The sequence below is a fragment of the Trichosurus vulpecula genome, chromosome 1 (genome assembly GCF_011100635.1).
Source record: "Trichosurus vulpecula isolate mTriVul1 chromosome 1, mTriVul1.pri, whole genome shotgun sequence".
NCBI lineage: Eukaryota > Metazoa > Chordata > Mammalia > Diprotodontia > Phalangeridae > Trichosurus > Trichosurus vulpecula.
In genome coordinates, this window is record NC_050573.1 from 421,208,196 (window position 1) to 421,223,290 (window position 15,095).

Consider the following 15,095-nt stretch of genomic DNA (forward strand, 5'->3'; position numbering starts at 1 on the left):
CAAAATGGAGATTATATACACAAAGGTTGTGGGAGGGATTGAGGGGTGGTCTGGGGTGACCAGAGGAGGGGTCTAGGGAGGGACTTAAGGAGGAGTCTAAGGAGGAGCTTGAAGCTACTGGGATGAGGTCAGACTCCAGGGTGGGGGAAATAGCTGAAGGCTATATGGAAATGACAGACCATAAAGGGCTAGGGTAACTGAGCTAGGGTATAGATATTTTGATCAGGATTAAGGATGGGAAACAGGATTAAGGGTGGGAAATAGCTGGACAATAGAGGACTGGGCAAGGTAGGCATTTGGGCTTAATGGTTATAGCCTCAGGCCAAGGCCAGGTCGAGTGGGAAGATTCAAGGAGAGTTCAAGGGTTCAAGGGGTTCCCAGAGACTGTGCCCTCATCATAAGGAGTCTTCTATGAGAAAACTCTCCAGGAATGCAGATCCACAACTGGGCTGTAATTTACCATCTTAGAGAATTGCCTGGGACACAAAAGGGTTAAATAACTTGTCCAGGGTCATACAACCAGGATGTGTCAGAAGTGGGGCTTGATTCCAAGTCTTCCCAACTCCACAGTTGGCTCTTAAACCTACTATATTATGTTGCTTCCTCTATACATAATTATCATTTAATAAATGTTTGTTGAAAGAAAGAAAGAAAGATTGATTCCAGCCACCTTCTCCTGGACATACTCCAGAGCATCAATGTTCTTAAAATGTGGTGTCCAAAACTGAAAAGGTTACCTTCAATCTGGACTGACCAACAGAGATTAAAATGGGATGCTTACATTTTGGTTAATAATAATAACCAAAAATAAAATAGCATTTTATAGTTTACCAAATTTATCCATGGGACAGCTCGGTGGTGCAGTGGATAGAAGGACAGGCCTGGAGTTGGAAAAACTCATCTTTCTAAGTTCAAATTTGGCCTCAGACACTTCTTAGTTGTATGACTTTGGGAAAGTCACTTGATCCTGTTTGCCTCAGTTTCCTCATCTGCAAAATGAACTAGAGAAGTAAATGGCAAACCACTCCAGTATCTCTGCCAAGAAAACCTCAAGGTCAGGTCACGAAGAGTTGGACACAACTGAACAACAGCAAAACCAACAAAATTGATCTAGAGCCATGCTCATACCCGTATCTATGTTGAATCGTTTTGTAACATTTGATCCACCTCTTTAACTTGTTGAACTCTTTTTGGAGTTTTCCTCACTCCTGGCCTGTCAGTTAGTGATTTCCCTTGAACTTCATGTTAGCTTTTCTTCCTTTCTTCACTCTATCAATGTGAAGATTGGATGAATCTTCTTCCTATTTCTTCTCCCTTTCCTTAATTCTCTTCCTGGCCCCTTCTTCCTTGGTTTAAAAGTTATCCATCAATTCTAAAATGCTGATTGGAAGACTGGCTTATGTTTCCCATTTCAGTTCTATCAAAAAATGGACTCTAGTTACTACAGCAATAACCTAGACTTTTCCCTTGGAAGAAGGGTAAGGAACGGTTTTCAGGAGATTTATTTTCTGGAGCCTCAGGATAAAAATCCCAGTGTGTCAGGCAGCAGGACCAGTGATCATTTAATTGAAGTAGTGATGCTTTCCCAAATGATACCACTTTTCTTTTGTCTTGGTAATTACCTTGGCTAATTAGGTCTTTGTTCTGATTTTTAGAACAAAGGAGGTGCTAGTCCCACCTTATTGTGTCTTGGAGTAGACCATTTCTAGAGTATTGTGCCCAGGCCTGGGTGCCACATTCGCACTTGGATAGGCTTAAGTATTTCCACAGGAAAGCAGTTCAGAGAGGGAAGGAATGAAAAACTGCCATATGAGTGCTGGCCATCAGACTGGGCATTTTTGATCTGGAGAAGTGAAGGACTGGGGAAGGGAATGAGGCAGTGGTCTTTAAAGATTTGAAGGGTGGTTGATTTGGTTTGTTTGGCTCCTGAAGGTCAAAGTAGGACCAGCGTTTTGTTTGCTAGAGGAAGGCCTGTTTCAGCTCCATTCGTTTGGTCCCTCTGAAGGGATTATTTTACTTCTGCTTTTGTATCCACTGTGCCTATCAAAGTGTCTGATATATACTAGGTAATTAATAAATACTGGTTGATTGACAATATAAGAATGAATCCATTTGTAAATTCCTTGAAGGCAGGGGCTATATCCTTTTTATCTCGGGGTCTCCACCATATAGTTTCAAACCACATATGGCAAGTATTTAATACATGTTGAATTGTGTTGAAGAACTTCCTAACAATTAGAATTACTCAAACAACAGAATGAGCTGCCTCCAGAGACTGTAGATTTCCCTTCATTGGAGGTCTTTAAACAAAGGCTAGATGACTTGTCAGAATTATTGGAGTTGAGGTTGGAGTAGATGGCATCTGAGGTCTCTTCCATCTCTAAGATTCTGTGATACGTGCTCATTTTTTCCCAGTGTCATTATAACTGAAGTTATAACTGACTTAATTTGGAGGCATATTTTCAAATTCATTCATAGTCCAAAGTTAATTTTCATTTAATTCTTACATTAATCTTGGAATCATAATTCTTGTTTTAAAGATGAAGAAGCTGAGATAAAGATACTGTGACACGTCCATGATCCTAGAATGAGAACCAAATAAACATAACTGGCTAAAACATCAGTGTCTTTAATGAATATTACTGAATTAAGAAATTGATTGCCCAAATACCTGCATGCTTTGATGGTTCTAAATTGGGAGACTAAATAGATCCTTTCTGATCCCTTGCTCACTTCTGTCAGGGTCCCACAACCTCTGACACAAGCATTCCTGAGAGAATGGGGAAGGGGGTGAAGGTATAGAGAAAGCAGCTGTCATTCTAATCTCATTGTGCAAAGTCACCATCACCCAGCCCTTTGGTGTATTCTGTGTGTAAGACCTCAGGCAGTTTGCAGCATAATCTAATGCACGAGACCTTCTTGAGGACACACACAATACAGAGGAACATGAACACCAACACATAGGGAAAGTCACAAAGGTAAACAGATTATAGAGCTGTACTGAAGCTAGAATGGAATAAGTTTGCAATAATATACTATGATGGGAAGAATTTTATCCCCCACCCCAGCCCAGTTAGTGGTTCCTGAGAGTGACTGAGTTCTTCTGAGGAAAGTATCTTGGAAAGTTTGAAGTTCCATATAAAAATGAGCAATTACGATTACTTTTAACATTCATTTCTTATTTTGTGTTCCAAATTCTCTCTCTTCCTTAAGCCCTGCCCCCACCCATTCAGAAAGTAAGCAATATTAATCCGTTATACATGTGAAGTCATATAAAATATATTTCTGGATTAGCCACATTGCTAAAAAAAAGTTTAAAAAATATGCTTCAGTCTGCACTTAGAATTTATTAGTTCTCTCTTTGAAGGTAGTATTTTTTTTTTCATCACAAGCCCTTTGGAACTATGGATCATTGTATTCATCAGAGTAGGTCTTTCACAGTTGATCATAGTTAAAATATTGTGATTACTATGTGCAATGCTCTCCTGGTTCTGCTTATTTCTTTTATTTCTTTTTTTTAAATATTTTTAGTTTTCAACATTGATTTGCACAAGATTTTGAATTATGATTTTTCTCCCCATTTCTACCCTCCTCCCACTCCGAGATGGCATATATTCTGATTGCCCCATTCCCCAGTCAGCCCTCCTTTCTGTTACCCCACACAACCCCTATCTCCTTTTCCCTTACTTTCTTGTAGGGCAGGATAGATTTCTATGCCCCATTGCCTCTATATTTTATTTTCTAATTGCATGCAAAAGCAACTTTTTTTTTTTGAACATTTGCTTTTAAAACTTTGAATTCCAAATTCTCTCCCCCCTTTCCTCCCCACCCACCCTCCCTACGAAGGCAAGCAATTCAACATAGGCCACACATGTATCATTATGTAAAACCCTTCCACAATACTCATGTTGTGAAAGACTAATTATTTGCTCTATCCTATCCTGTTCCCCTTTATTCAATTTTCTCCCTTGACCCTGTCCCTTTTTGAAAGTGTTTGTTTTTGATTACCTCCTCCCCCTATCTGCCCTCCCTTCTATCGTCCCCCCTTTTTTATCTCCTTCCTCCTTCTTTCTTGTGGGGTAAAATATCCATTTGAGTGAGTATGTTATTCCCTCCTCAGGTCAAATCTGATGAGAGCAAGATTCACTCATTTCCCCCACTTGCCCCTTCTTCCCTTCCAACAGAACTGCTTTTTCTTGCCACTTTTATTTGAGATAATTTACCCCATTCTATCTCTCCCTTTCTCTCTCTCTCAATATATTCTTCTCTCATCCCTTAATTTGATTTTATTTTTTTAGATACTATCCCTTCATATTCAACTCACCCTGTGCCCTCTGTCTATATGTATATGTACATATATACATATATATATGTATATATTCCCTTCAGCTACCCTAATACTGAGGTCTGATGAATTACACACATCATCTTTCCATGTAGGAATGTAAATAAAACAGTTCAACTTTAGTAAGTCCCTTATGATTTCTCTTTCTTGTTTACCTTTTCATGTTTCTCTTGATTCTTGTGTTTGAAAGTCAAATTTTCTATTCAGCTCTGGCCTTTTCACTGAGAAAGTTTGAAAGTTCTCTATTTTATTGAAAATCCATATTTTGCCTTGGAGCATGATACTCAGTTTTGCTGGGTAGATGATTCTTGGTTTTAATCCTAGCTCCATTGACCACCAGAATATCATATTCTAAGCCCTTCGATCCCTTAATGTAGAAGCTGCTAGATCTTGTATTATCCTGATTGTGTTTCCACAGTATTAAATTGTTTCTTTCTGGCTGCTTGCATTATCTTGATCTGGGAGCTCTGGAATTTGGTGACTATTCCTAGGAGTTTTTTTGGGGGGGATCTTTTTCAGGAGGTGATCGGTAGATTCTTTCAATTTCTATTTTACCCTCTGTTTCTAGAATGTCAGGGCAGTTCTCCTTGATAATTTCTTGAAAGATAATATCTAGGCTCTTTTTTTTGATCATGGCTTTCAGGTAGTCCAATAATTTTAAAATTATCTCTCCTGGATCTATTTTCCAGGTCAGTGGTTTTTCCAATGAGATATTTCACATTGTCTTCCATTTTTTCATTCCTTTGATTTTGTTTTATAATATCTTGATTTCTCATAATATCACTAGCTTCCACTAGCTCCAATCTAATTTTTAAGGTAGTATTTTCTTCAGTGGTCTTTTGGACCTCCTTTTCCATTTGGTTAATTCTGCCTTTCAAGGCATTCTTCTCCTCATTGGCTTTCTGGAGCTCTTTTGCCATTTGAGTTAGTCTATTTTTTAAGGTGTTATTTTCTTCAGTACTTTTTTGGGTCTCCTTTAGCAAGTCCTTGACTTGTTTTTCATGGTTTTCTCACATCCCTCTAATTTCTCTTCCCAATTTTTCCTCTACTTCTCTTACTTGCTTTTCCAAATCCTTTTTGAGTTCTTCCATGGCCTGAGACCAATTCATGTTTTTCTTGGAGGCTTTTGATGTAGGCTCTTTGACTTTGTTGACTTCCTCTGGCTGTATATTTTGGTCTTTGTCACCAAAAAAAAGATTCTGAAGTCTGAGTCTGAATCTGAGAGTGTTTTTGCTGCCTGTTCATGTTCCCAGCCAACTACTTGACCCTTGAGCTTTTTGTCAGGGTATGACTGCTTGTAGAGTAGAGAGTGCTTTGTCCCAATCTTGAGGGGCTGTGCTGCTGTTTTCGGAGTTACTTCTACACAGCAGCTTCTGCCATAGCAGCGCTCCTACTCCCCTAAGAACTGCACCCCGACTCAGATCCAAGTAGCCTCTGCAATCCTGCTCTGATCCTCTGCTTAATTCCTCCCACCAGGTGGGCCTGGGGCCAGAGGCAACTGTAGTTGTAGCTCTGGAAGCAGCCTCAGAGGTGCACCACCTCTGCCGTCCCCAGGGTGGTAGCCAACCACGAACTCCTTTCAGTTTGTCCCAGAAGCTTTTCCCACTTACCTTTTCTGTTGTCTTTGGTTTTTGTGGGTTGAGAAGTCCGGCAACTGCCACAGCTCACTGATTCAGGGTACTAGGGCCTGCTTCGCCCGGCTCCTGGTCTGGTTGGTCCTGCTGCACCCATGCTGGGCTCTGCCCTGTCCTGCTCCCAGCTCCATGCGATAGACCCTTCCCAGCGACCATCCAGGCTGTCCTGGGATGGACCCTGCTTCCCGTTGCTATTTCGTGGGTTCTGCAGCTCTAGAATTTGTTCAGAGTCATTTTTTATAGGTGTTTGGAGGGAGCTGGGGGGGAGCTTAAGTAAGTCCCTGCTTTCCAGCCACCATCTTGGCTCCACCCCTCTGGTTCTGCTTATTTCACTCTGCATCAATTCATATAGGTCTACCCAGGTTTTCCTGAAACCATCTTGCTTGTCATTTCTTGTAGCACGATAGCATTCCATCATAATCATATACCACAACTTGTTCAGCCATTTCCCAATTGATGGGCATCCCCTCAGTTTCCAATTCTTTGCCACAACAAATAGAGCTGGTATAAATATTTTTGTACTTATAGGTCTCTTTCCCTTTTCTTTGTTCTCTTTGGGATATAGACCTAGTAGTGGTATTACTGGGTTAAAGGGTACGTATGCACAATTTTTTAGCTCTTTGGGTATAATTCCAAATCATTCTCCAGAATGGTTGAACTAGTTCACAATTCTACCAAACAGTATATTTGTGTGCCTATTTTCTACATCTCTTCCAGCATGTGTCATTTTCCTTTTCTGTCATGTTAACCAATCTGATAGGTGTGAGGTGGTACAGCTGTTTTAATTTGCATTTCTCTAATCAATAGTGATTTAGAGCATTTTTTAATGTGAGTATTGATGGCTTTGATTTCTTCTTCTGAAAACTCTCTGTTTATATCGTTTGACCATTTATCAGTTGGGGAATGGCTCTTATTTTTAGATACTCGGCTCAGTTCCCTATATATTTTGCCATTATGATCCTTACAAAGCCCTGGATTTGGAGTTTGAAAACCTGATTCCATCACTTTGAATCCCAGCTCTGCCATGTCCTACTTTTGTAACTCTGAAAACAGTCATTTCACTTCACTTTACTCATTTATAAAACGAAGAGTTGGGACTAAATAATCTGCAAAGTTCTTTCTAGCTCTATGAACTCCTACAGCAATGTTATTTGGCTTTCTTGCCCTCATTCTTTTCAACAAATTCAGCTGTGGAGCCACAAAGTATTGGGGCCAATTTAGGAACATCAGTCCAGAAGGTCTGGATCTCCCTGGGTTTATCTATTGCCTGTAGGCAGCTTTAGGGTCAGGGAGAGGCTGGTCTTCTAGTTAGTTATTGGAGGCAGCTGTTGCCCTCCCTCCTTGATTATGTTAACAACTTCCTTGAAGCATTTAAAATCTTCCTAAAGTCAGTAACCTAAAAGTCACCCTAGAACTCCTTACTCCTGTCTTCTTATCTTTCCTTCATGTGCATGTGTTTAATATGTATTTACAGCAAAAATGTCCACAAACAGGAAATAATGTGGCTTGTATATAGGGGCATCTGGCTTATAGCTCTCCTTTTCCCATTCGTCCTTCTCCATACTGAAGCATTGCCCCTGGCTGAAGAATGAAAAGGAATGAGGAAATAAATGAGGTTCTGTGATTGGTTCTGAGCCTTCTCATCCACTCAGTCTGCTTTGATGGAAACTGATCTGTCTGGGATTGGAAGGGCTTAAGGCTATGTATAACACACCCAAGAGATGCATATATCTGTTCCTTCTGTGTGGGCAATCTTGACAGGTCAGCAGACTGGAATGCCACCATCATCCATTCTCTTTAGGCTTCTACCCACTCTGGAGAGAACTCTTCATTTTTTTTGCCACCTTGAAAATCAGTTCCTGGGCACTTAATGTCCAGGTTCAGTGAACTGATGATTTTATTAAAAAAAAAATCTAAATTGAGACTCCTCTCACACTAGACTAAATATTATTCTCCACTGGTATTGATCATTTCAGGGAGTTATTGAGGATTTCATTGATTCTGGAGACTGCTTTGTTACATGGAAAAAAAAAAACCTCAGCATTTTTACTGGAAAATGGAGATTCTTGAGTTTTTTTTGTTCTTTGGGCCATTTGGGTGATGAACTATCTGCTCTGGTCCCTGAAAATTCTCCACCAATAAAAAATTAAAACAAAGACAAAATGACTCTAGAGGCAGCTAGTTTTTCTCTATTCACTTTAATACTAACAAAGTATTTGTAATTAACATCAACACATTAATATTGACAGCCTCTTCTGATGTGATGAGCCTTTTAATTTTCGTCATACACACATTAAAGACAATGCTCCCTGTACTGACTCCTCAGTGGCCAACATTCTTCTTTTAACAATTTCAAATCCTTTTTCTTTAATTGTTTTTGCTTGATTTGTTTAGGATCATTGTTCCTAATAAAGCTGAAGGTTCATTGACCTTTACTCCATACCATTTGGTCAAAAAGTTAAGGTATTGGGAATTAAGCATGGCATCAGAGATTAGCTCCATACGCCAAAAAAATAATAAGTAAAAAGTTCCTAACCAGAGCTATAACTAGCAAGTCTAGCATCTGAACAAGTATCAGAAAATGGGGGTGCATGGGAGACAGAGACAGAGAAAGTGGCTGGGTAGGTTGTGGGGATACTGCCACTGGGAGAGGGACCACTGTGGTCAGACCTGAGAGTAGCTCACTTGGACCTACCTGGGTAGCAGACAGGTCTCTGGACTTCCTCTTGGTCGATCAGTGAACACTTACCTTCACCCTCATTGTGGCATGGGTGTCTTTTGTGCAAGCCCTTGATTTACATAGTTTGTTTTGGTCGAGTAGTTCCTATAGAGTTTGGTTTATGCCCTAAATTGAAGCTGATGAATCTCAGACTCCCAACCCTCATTACTTGGATGGCAAAAAGAGGTGAGGCAGCAGATGGGGGGTGGGGATTAATAGAGTGCTCCTGGGTTAAGATTAAGTCTTCTGACTGGCTATGTTTAGTGCTGATGTAACCTGTGATCCTACCAACCATGATTCCAAAGGACAAGTGGTGAAACATGATACCTGCCTCCTAAAAAACATATGATGAACTCAAAGTGAATAATGAGACATAGATTTTGCACATTGCCAGTGATTTTTCTTATAATTTTTGGGGAAATTGTTTGCCTGGCCCATTCCTCCCAGAACTTCTATTTTTTTTTTATGCTTTACTTCTCTCTGATGTTGACTTACAGAACAATGAGATGACTTCTCTAAAGCCCTTGTCTGAAGAACTAATGTTTTTATTTTGTTTTCTTTGGTGATAACCTGTTTAAAGTTTATTTTTTTTTAATTTATTTAACATATTTAGTTTTCAGCATTGGTTTTCACAAGAGTTTGAATTACAAATTTTCTCCCCATTTCTACCCTCCCCCCCACTCCAAGATGGCGTATATTCTGGTTGCCCTGTTCCCCAGTCGGCCCTCCCTTCTGTCACCCCACTCCCCTCCCATCCCCTTTTCCCTTCCTTTCTTGTAGGGCAAGATAAATTTCTATGCCCCATTGCCTGCGTATCTTATTTTCTAGTTTCATGCAAAAACTTTTTTTTTGTTGTTTCTGAACATCTGTTTTTAAAACTTTGAGTTCCAAATTCTACCCCCTCCTCCCTTCCCACCCACCTTCCCTAAGAAGTCAAGCAATTCAACACAGGCCACATGTGTATCTTTGTATAACCCTTCCACAATACTCATGTTGTGAAAGACTCACTATATTTTGCTCCTTCCCAACCCATCCCCCTTTATTGAATTTTCTCCCTTGACCCTGTCCCCTTTCAAAAGTGCTTGCTTTTGATTACCTCCACCCCCATCTGCCCTCCCCTCCACCATCCCCCCCCCTTTTTTATCTTCTTCCCTCTACTTTCCTGTGGGGTAAGATGCCCAGTTGAGTATGTATGGTATTCCCTCCTCAGGACAAATCTGATGAGAGCAAGATTCACTCATTCCCCCCCTCACCTGCCCTCTCCCCTCCTCCCCCAGAACTGCTTCCTCTTGCCACCTTTATGCCAGATAATCCACCCCATTCTATCTCTCCCTATCTCCCTCTCTCAATATATTCCTCTCTCATCCCTTAATTTGATTTTATTTCTTTTAGGTATCTTCCCTTCATCTTCAACTCACCCTGTGTCTGCTCTCTCTCTCTCTCTCTCTCTCTTAATATATATATATATACATATATATATATATATATATACACACATACATATATACATACATACACATTCACATATATATATATATATATATATATATATATATATATATATATATATATATATATATATATATATATATGCATATTCCCTTCAACTACCCTAATACTGAGGTCTCATGAATCATACACATCATCTTTCCATGTAGGAATGTAAACAAAACAGTTCAACTTTAGTAAGTCCCTTGCAATTTCTTTTTCTTGATTACCTTTTCATGCTTCTCTTGATTTTTGTGTTTGAAAGTCAAATTTTCTATTCAGCTCTGGTCTTTTCACTGAGAAAGCTTGAAAGTCCTCTATTTTATTGAAACTCCATATTTTGCCTTGGAGCATAATGCTCAGTTTTGCTGGGTAGGTGATTCTAGGTTTTAATCCTAGCTCCATTGACCTCCGGAATATTGTATTCCAAGCCCTTAGATCTCTTAATGTAGAAGCTTCCAGATCTTGGATTATTCTGATTGTGTTTCCACAATACCCAAATTTTTTCTTTCTGGCTGCTTTCAGTATTTTCTCCTTGATCTGGGAGCTCTGGAATTTGGCGACAATATTCCTAGGAGATTTCTTTTTGGGATCTATTTGAGGAGGCGATTGATGGATTCTTTCAATTTCTATTTTGCCGTGTGGCTCTAGAATATCAGGGCAGTTCTCCTTGATTATTTCTTGAAAGATGATATCTAGGCTCTTTTTTCGATCATGGGTTTCAGGTAGTCCAATAATTTTTAAATTATCTCTCCTGGATCTATTTTCTAGGTCAGTGGTTTTTCCAATGAGATATTTCACATTGTCTTCCATTTTTTCATTCCTTTGGTTCTGTTTTATAATATCTCGATTTCTCATCAAGTCACTAGCTTCCGCTAGCTCCAGTCTAATTTTTAAGGTAGTATTTTCTTCAGTGGTCCATTGGACCTCCTTTTCCATTTGGTTAATTCTGCCTTTCAAGGCATTCTTCTCCTCATTGGCTTTTTGGAGCTCTTTTGCCATTTGAGTTAGTCTATTTTGTAAGGTGTTGTTTTCTTCAGTGTATTTTTCAGTATTTTTTTGGGTCTCCTTTAGCAAGTCATTGACTTGTTTTTCATGATTTTCTCGCATCCTTCTCATTTCTCTTCCCAATTTTTCCTCTACTTCTCTAACTTGCTTTTCCAAATCCTTTTTGAGCTCTTCCATGGCCTGGGACTGGTTCATGTTTTTCTTGGAGGCTTCTGTTGTAGGCTCTTTGACTGTTAACTTCTTCTGTCTGTATGTTTTGGTCTTCTTTGTCACCAAGGAAAGAATCCAAAGTCTGAGACTGAATCTGGGTGTGTTTTCGCTGCCTGGCCATATTCCCAACCACCTGACTTGACCCTTGAGTTTTTCAGCAGGGTATGACTGCTTGTAGACTAGAGAGTTCTATGTTCCACATTTGGGGGGGATGTGTGAGCTCTGCCACACCAACACTCCTCCTTCCCCAAGAACCCCCAACCTAGACTGGGCTTAAATCTTCAGCAGGCTGTGCACTCCTACTCTGATCCACCACTTAATTCCTCCCACCAGGTGGGCCTGGGGTCAGAAGCAACTGCAGCTGTAGCTGCCCCACCTCCGCTGCCCCTGGGGCTGGTAGCCGAACCTTGAACTCATTCCACTCCCGCAGCTTTTTCCACTAACCTTCTCTGTTGTCTTTGGTGTTTGTGGGTTGAGAAGTCTGGTAACTGCTGTAGCTCACTGATTCGGGGTGCTAGGAACTGCTCCGCCCGGCTGCTGGTCTGGTTGGTCTGCGCCACGCTCCCCTCCCAGCTCCCAGCTCCCAGCTCCCAGCTCTGTGTCGGATAGACCTCACCCAGAGACCATCCAGGCTGCCCTGGGCTGGAGCCCTGCTTCCCTCTGCTGTTTTGTGGGTTCTGCAGTTCTAGAATTGGTTCAGAGCCATTTTTTATAGGTTTTTGGAGGGGCTCGGTGGGGGAGCTCATGCTAGTCCCTACTTTCCTGCCGCCATCTTGGTTCCGCCCCCCCCCAGAACTTCTATTTTAAAGAAAGTGCTCAGACCAACCATGTTCACGCTTTCATCCCACTCTAGGCTCCACTCTTGACTTTCTGGACTTTCTCCACCACACCCCAGCAGCCTTCTGACCTTGGAAGATCAGTTAATCCTTCCAGCCCCTTCCTCTGATTAGTCAGTTCCTCCCAAAAACTCCATTTTAAGGAAAGTGGCCACACCATGCATTTGCAATTCTTCATTGCTTTCTGGACTTTGCTCCTTGGTCTCTAGACTTTCTCCACCATGCCCATGGGGTACCTTCCCTCCCTTCCAATTTTCAACCTTTTAGCTCTCTTTTATGTATCTTTCCCCTTTAGAATAAAAGCTCCTTGTGGGAAGCCCCTCTTCTTCTTTTTGCTTTTATTTGTATTCTCAGTGCTTAGAACAGTGCTGGAACAAAGTAAATGTTTCATAAATGTTTGTTGACAACTTGTGATGGACTTACCAAAAAGAGTCACTGGAGCATTTAAAAGATGTATAGAAGAGAACAAATTGAAGGTCAGCAGGAAACACAAGCAAGATGGGTTTGAAATAACATATTGAATTTATTAAACACCTAATAAGAAAAGTTGACTCTTCATAATACAGACTCATAGCTTCACTTATAGACCTCTTTTTCTGATCTGCTTTGTAGCTAGAAATCCTCATCTTATTTGGTGTTGCTTAAGTACAGATTGAAAAAAAGAAAGAACTCAACAATGACAAAGCAAACTCTGTGGGACCAGACAACCATCTGACTTAAGGTTAGACATGCTTTATGACTCCAGTTTAACCCCTTATAAGATTCCTTCTCCACCTACTGGAGTTTTCTGGTAGCCGGGTCTACAAAGCCAATTTGACTCCCGAGATATTCTCTGGCATTCAAATGAAGATGACCAGGAACAAAAACTAAATGAAGACTGCAAGTCCATTGCCTTCCCACCATTCCTCTGATGCATTTTCTCTCTATTCATACAGACACCACCTTAGTTCAAGCCCTCATTACCTCTTACCTGGACTGTTGCAATAACTTCTTGTTGGTTTTTCTGCCTCAAGTCCTTCCCATAGAAGCCTAAGTAATTCTCCTAAAGTATAGTATCGACCGTGTTATCTCTCTACTCAATAAATCTTCTAAGGTCAAATATTAACTCCCCTGTTTGGCATGTAAAGCTCTTTGCAACCTGGCTCTTTCTTATCTTCCCTATCGTCTTATATATAACTCTGCTCAGTCATGCACATTGACAGATGGGGAAACTGAGGGCTGGAGAATTAAAATGGCTTGATCTAGAAGACACAGTCTAGGTGAGGGGTGAGGAGCCTGTGGCATCGAGGCCACATGTAGCCTTCTAAGTCCTTGGGTACAGCCTTTTGCCTGAGACCAAATTTTACAGAACAAATCCTTTTGTGAAGGGGATTTGTTCTGTGAAGTTTGGATTCAGTCAAAGGGCTGCACTTGAGGACCTAGAGGGCCACATATGGCCCTATCTCTGGTCTAGGCTAATAGGCTAGAGAAGCCAGCTTTTCTCTAAAGGACAGAATTAGCCATTCCACCCAGCTAGAGAATTTCCTTCAAACAGGACAGAGATGACGGATTCAAGGCAAGAGCGAACAAGTTTGCAGAGACCATGGCTGTTGACACGCCCCTTAAGATGAATAATGTGACTGTTGAAAGTCAGTTTTGAAAGCCAGAAGCCTGGGAAAGAGATCTTTACGGTCACATATGATGAACTCATAGGGATGGGTCTTTTTTGTTGGGGGGGGACCAAGAAGATAAGGGCAGGAATTGTGTAATTCTGTGGCTCCCTTGATCGTGAATTCCATGAGGGCAGGGATCATACCTCATCTAAACTTTATATTTCTGGTATTATGTAGATAGTAGGCGCTTAATAAGCACGGTATAAATAAATGAATGAATCTAGCATAAAACAGTAAGCTTTTTGAAATCCTGAAACTTTGAAAAAGGACTTTTATGTATATGTGTAGGGGACAGGAGAGGTGGGGTTAGGGCATTTGCCACAGGCCTCCTTGTTGTTGTTATGGTTCATTGATCATCCTGGAAGAGGATTGATGATGTCATGAGAGTAATGCCTTGACCTGTGAACAGATTGGCTTTAAATGAGGCAGAACTGTGCAAAGTCATCAGCCTCACTCTCTCCCCCAGTTATCAGAGTCCAGTGTGGCAAGAGAAAAGTCAAGACAACTGGCCATGGCCCAGGATGCAGTGGAGGACCTTGGCCTTTTTAAGTCTTTCCCAGGTCTCAGTTTATCTGAGGCAACTCCTATTCAGTAATTAAAGACTAGGTAAGAATTGAGACAAAAGATGACCTAGTTTGTCATCATAAAAGAATTAATCTGGGAGGGTAAGACCCTCAGAGTTTCTAGCCAGAACAGAAAACAATTGCTATTTATTTTTCACATTACAGGGTACAAGTTATAGAAAAAAACTCTTGGACTGAGGTGTCAAAAAGAATCTATATTAACCAGAAGTCAAGAGCTCGAACCTTACCATCCAACCCTGAAATACTGTAGCCAGCTGACTTTTAGGACAAGACTAGGGTCATGGTTACAAGTAACCAATAAAGACCATGGCCTAGGTTCATGTCTGTTTACATGTTGGAACTTGATTAACTCTTGAGACTTGTGAAAATTGTGTAAACTTCTCTTGCGATTTGTTTTTATAGCTTTCTCTATATTTCCCTATAGTGCTTAGCAGTAAAACTCTTTAACATATTTGAAGAACAGCTGTTCACCCCCACCCCATCCCCCACCCCCTCAGGCAAAAAAGAAGGGAAGGACCTGTACCTCCTTCTCCAGGCAAATCTGGGATCCTAGGGAGTGTACGTTAGGTAGAAACCAATAGGACAGCTCCAGTGAGGAAGGACACTCATTCTGCCATAT